Here is a 6152-nt window from a genome sequence, read left to right on the forward strand (position 1 = left end):
CACCAGAAAAATGGAAGGTAATATTTTTATTTTTGGAAAAAATAATTGAACAAAAATTAAAAAAAAAATTGCCAGGATATGGACGGAGTTTATTTTGAAATTTTAAAATTTTAAGTTCGGAATTTTGAATAATTTTTTAAAAAACTTTTGGGTATATTGAAAATAATGAAGACAATTTTTTGAATTAAGGAACAAATTAGAAAATGTTTTGAACAAATTTTTGAATATTGAAAAAAATTGAAAAATTTTTTTGAGAACGTTGAACAATCTAATCTAGCAGTTTTTAGCAAATTCCAAAACTTTTCAACAATGAAGAGAAAGATAAGAATTTTGAAAAAATTGCCAAGATATAGGAGGAATCTATTCGGGGATTGGTTTTCGGGATTTTAACTTTCGAAATTTGAAAAAAAATTGAATGAAAAAATTGGAAAATTGTGAACATGGGTTAGTTTTGAAAAGTTAATTGTGAAAAAAGTTTGAAAAAATTTAAATTTTGAATTTTGGTAATAGAAATCTAATTTTGCCGTTTTTTTTTATATAAGAAAAATACAAGTCTTCCGAAAAAAAATTTCCAAGATTTGGGCAGAGCCTATTTCGGGATTGGTTTTTGGGATTTTGAAATTGATTGAGAAAATAATTTGAAAATATCTTTCGGATTTTGATATAAAACAATTTAAAGAATTATGTAAGTTTAAAAAAAATTATTCAAAAAATTGGAAAATTAATTGAATTTTTATTTATTTTGAAACAAAGTTTTAAAAAATTTTAAATTTGAATTTTGGAGATAAAAATCAGAAAAAAAATTGCCAAGGCAGAGTCCATTTTGAGATCGATTTTTGGGACTTTGAAATTTCCCTAAAATTTGAATTTCTCTATTCCGAGCCAAAACACTAATCTGTGAGTTACAAAGTTCAGGTAGCCAGTACCAAAAAACTGTGCATGGTTTCTAAAACACAGAAAATAGGTCGTAGGCACGCATGCAGGTAGGCAAAACTTCTGTGCACTAGAAACAAAAGTATGTATAAAGTTTAATCACCGAAAATAAAAGTGTTTTTAGATGAAAGTGTACGGCGTTCAAAACTTCATAGTTACGGAGGAAGGGGGGTCTCAAGTGTTAGAGGAGGGGTCCTCAAGTGAAAGCAACAAAAGGGGTGCATATTGGTCATTTTTAAAAGAGAAGAAGAAGGAAGAATAGTTTTGCAGGATTTTTGAACAGAAAACTCAATTGGAAAATTTTTAATTTTAAAGAAAAACATAAATTTAAAAAAAAACATTGGCTCCATCCATTTCTTGGTTTTTTTTACACTTGAAGGACAGGTTCAAAGATGTTCTAAATTTCAAAAAAGTGTCTTTGGTTTCAACTTTTGACACAAAAAAGTCTTTGAATAATTTAAGGGGGCTCCAAAATTTTGCACATCTTCAAATTTTTTTCAAAACTGGAAAAAGCAAAACGGAAGAGCAGCGGGCGGAGAGACGGGGGATAAGAAGTCGTGGGAATTCGGGTTGACACAAAAAGAAGAGTAAATCAAAGAGGAGACCCTGCCTACCCCATCCATCACTTTACTCTCGTCTGATTAGTTTCAGACCTCTTTTTTTTTCCACGTGATGTGCACCTACCTGTCCTTGTCAACAAAATGGCGGGACGAATGGAGGGAAAGAGAGAGCAAATAATAAAGAGCAACATTTCTTTGATAAGATTACAATCATAGTACGATGCACACACTTATTATGTGATTAACTGCACGGCGCAAGGAACGATGCGCGTCAAATTTGGTGCATTGGTTGAGAATACATCAGATTTGACGCGCAAAATTAATTTCAGTGGGAGGTATAAAAAAAACTAGTTTTGCGCGTAAAATATGGTGCAGTTATTGCGGTTCACACATCAATATGAAGCGCAAATTTAAAACTATCCGAATTTTGGAATATGGCGTTTTTGTTAGCTATAACGACTTGAAACCAGGGGTGGGGTCAAACGATTTTTTATGGCAATTCGCCAAATCGGCAAAATGTAGAAATTTAAAATTCCGGCAAATTGGCACATCGACAAATTGCCTGAATAGAAAATTTCCGGCAAACCGGCAAAAATTGGAAATCATGGTGCATCAGAAACACTGACACATAATTTTAAGCTTCACGCGCGTAATGTTTAATTTTTTTGGATTTTAACGGATTATTTACAACGCTCTGCGCTTTAAATGTTAAATGTTAAACACTAAAAAGTTCGAAAACCATTCAGAAATTTAAAACGAGAACAAAAATTGAAAGGGAAAATACTCGCCGAGAACAAGTGCTCCTTCAAGTGTCATTTTGCTCGGAATTTTTTGTTCTTCTTCCCACACCTTTAAAGAAAAGAGGGGGTCTTCCCCCGGATGTTATCGTCATAAACTCTTTCTAGAAACGATTTTTTTTCGAGTTTTAGTTATTATTGTGAGTTTGTTTTTTTTTTTTTTTTCAATTTTTGGGGTCTCGCCACAAGTTAATTTTTGACTTTGAATATATTTTTCTTATAATCCGAAAATTGGTCGTAAAATGGAACATGTATTTTAATGAAAAAATATACAACTTTTTTTCAGAAAATAGAAGAATTGCAAAATTAAATTTAAGAAAAAATGAAACGTAAATTTTCGATTTTCAAAAAAATTGAAAAACCTACGCGGCGAGACCCAGCTCCACAGAATGACGTTTTGGAGCTGACCTAGAAAAGTGAAAACTCGGCCAAAGAAAAAACTACTCTGTCTTCTCAGGAGGAGAAGCAGACGCATTTTTATGCCCATGTGCCTGCCTATCGTCTTTTCAAGTTCTGCTCCGAAATCTAGTACTATGTTCGTTAAACCTAAAACATCAGCTCACTGGTCAATATTTTCTACTTGGCCTAGAAAAAGTGAAAACTAGGCCATCCTGAAGACTTTCATTTTTTCAGAAACCGGCTCTCCTGAATCCTAGCGGCTTTCCGATTATTTCAAGTTTAAAAAACCCAGAAAACGCGAATTTTCACCCGGGGGTCTTCGAAACAAATTAAATAAAATTGAGTGACATCACTTGACACATCAACTTCTTAAAAACCAATTTCAAAAAAAACGAAGAGACAAATGACGTGGAAAACGAGAAGTACGAGACGGAGAGGGAAGGGACTTTTCGTGTATACTGCCCAGGTATCAGGTTGCCGGTTAAATTTTCGAAATCTTTTTTTTTCGCCCGCCGCCAGTTGCTCATCCACAAGGAGCTGCGGATAGAAAAAGCATAATAACTTTTTTTGTGCTTTGCAGATGTTCTCCTGGTAGTTTTCATGTTTAATGTATGTATTATTGAAAAAAATTTGAATTGTTAAATATTTGTACTGGGGAAATCCGGTGTTTCCCCGCATTTTCTGTTGCGGACCTAAATTTTTGAAAAATCTGCCTTTTACTATTAGACAGTTTTCCATTGCGGACCTAGTGCATCATGTTTGATGCGCATTAAATTTCTGGAAAAAAAAACAATCTCTTCACAAAAATGCAAGCATGGTAAACGACTGACGAAAAAAACAACAAAAAAAATTTCTGAGCAAGCGTGCTCTAATTTACTAATTTGCTTGTGTGAAATTTGTGGGAAACATTTTTGTTCAAAAATGAAGAAAAACTGTAATGGAACAGTGTTTAACATTTGGCTCAAAAATTTTCAAATTCTGGAAATAAAATTTACGTTCCTCTGTCTCCAAACAAAGAACACCCGAAAACGTGGCCGTGCAAGCTAAAAACTCGGCCACACTCGAACATTTGAACTTTTAATCCTAACCATTGAAACAAGAAAATTATAATGCAATAATGAATATTTGGTGACATGAAAAAAATGTTAAAAAGTTAGAGGAAGCTGTGAAATTCGATGCTCCTCGCCCCCTTCGAGAGTGGAACGGACGTTAAGAGAGATGGAAGAAAAGATGAATTTCGAATGAAAAAGAAAATGAGGAAGGAGGTGGGAATACGACGAATATGATGAAGAAAAATGAAAGAAAAATATAGACGGGAAGATGAACAAAAACTAGGAAAGAAGTTAAGCCAAAAACCAAATGATGATTGAATGAATGAGAAGGAAAGTGACAACTCCAAAAATGGCACTTTTCCGAAAAAAAATTTTTTTTGAAAAGGAGTTTTTGTCCTTCAAATGCACAGGTCGGTTTTCATGCCCTACAGAAAGTGATGGTTTTGGCCTTTTTATTAGGGACCCAAAGTTTTGCCGAGTGTTGAAAACCTGGCGTTTTCATAAAAGCATACTTTTTTCTTGTCAAAAAAAATTTTATTTTTTGGAAAAATCGAACAAAACCCCTTCCTGAAAACATTCCTGCCCAGGATGTTTTTGTCGAAAAGTTTGGCAAATCGGCAAATTTGGCAAGTTTGCCGGTTTGCCGATTTGCCGGAGATTTTAATTCCGGCAATTTGCCGATTTGCAGGAAATTTTAATTCCGGAAATTTGCCTATTTGCAGGAAATTTTCAATTTCGGCAATTCGCCGATTTGCAGGAAATTTTAATTCCCGAAATTTGCCTATTTGCAGGAAATTTTCAATTTCGGCAGTTTGCCGATTTGCCGGAAAATGTAATTCCGGCAATTAGCCTATTTGCCGAAAATTTTCAATTCCGGCAATTTGCCGATTTCCGGAAAAATCCGTTTGCCGTTCACTCCTGTTCTTGCCAACGCGGCTGCCTACAAGGTAACCTAAGCCTGCCTACAAGACTACCTCCGTCTGCCTTGCGCCGACACACCATCTGCCAAAAAATTAAAATTATTGGGTCTCAGAACGACTCAAAACATTTTTTTAACTATTTCCGGAATAAATTGGAAATGTAGAGTTTGCGCAAAAAACATGGTCCTTAAAAAATCCGAGATAGCTGGAAAAAACTAGGCCATCAGATCCTAAGTTACTGGAAATACTATAATTTTTTTTTCGAAAATATCGGAATGCTTGAACCTTACTGTAACTCGGTGGCTCAAAAGCAGTGGATCATCCAAATAAAAAGAGGTTCCGAGCCGTAATGTCGGAATGAGTATTAGATGGGTCACCCCTATTCGTTTTTTTTTCGGGGCTCTGTGCTCCGCCAAAAAAAAGAGTTGACTCCCCGGAGATTTCACTTCTTCCGACAAACAGGGAGCTCTCTGGAGCTGGAGTGAGAGAGAGAGAAGAGCCCATCATCATCATCATCATCGGAAGACGGGGGTCTCCACCACCAAATCCGAACACACTTATTTTGTCTCTCACACGGCGGGGAGGGGGACGATGTGAGAAGAAGGAGAAGAAGAAGCTGGAGCAAAGGGCAAAAAACTTCCTTTCGGAAATATGCATACAACCAATTTTTCGAAAATTTTCTCATTTTTTAAGAAAAATTTTTTTTTTTGGTAGAGTTCGGAAAAGGAATTTTGAAAAGTGCGCTTTTTGAAATCGAGGTGCAAGCGCGCTCCAACGCCAAACGTTGGGTCTCGTTAGGTATTGGTGGAGCAACTAAGTTTTAAAGTTCAAACTTTTTTCGTTGTTTTTAATAATTTTTGAAACAAAATTGATTTTTTTTCGGGTGTCGACATGAAACGAATTTTTAAGAACTGTGTGAAGTATTCTTGAAAATCGCATAAAATGGGTCTCGCCACGCAGAATGCATTCTGCATAATTTTGTGCGTGTGCCTTTAAGGTTACTGTAGATCGTGTCAACAATTTTCTGCAAGTTCTTTCGAAATTGTGAAATGGAGAAAAAATTGGCGATACAGTAACCTTAAAAAACTATTTTTTTTTCAAATTTAAAACTGTACCTTGGGTACGGTAGCTGAAAAATAATTTTGACGGGAAAATCAAACTTTCAGATAAAAAAATTTTGGCGGGAAATTCAAATTTTCTAGGATGAAAGTTTGGCCAAAAATTCAAAATAGCTGCAAAAATAATTTTTCCGGGAAATTCAAATTTTCTAGAAAAAGGTTTAGACGGAAATTGATATTATCTGAAAAAATAATTTTCCCAAAAATTCAAATTTTCTGAAAAAAAAACTCGGTAATTTGCATTAAATAAAAATTTCCTTTTTTTCCAAAAATTGGTAGGCACACATGACCGCAAAAACACAGTTTGCAATACAATAGCATCATGGTGCATCGAGTCGTAAATTTTGTAAAAATATCCAAAAACTGGCTCCAG

Source organism: Caenorhabditis elegans, chromosome I (assembly GCF_000002985.6).
Source record: "Caenorhabditis elegans chromosome I".
NCBI classification, from domain to species: Eukaryota; Metazoa; Nematoda; class Chromadorea; order Rhabditida; family Rhabditidae; genus Caenorhabditis; species Caenorhabditis elegans.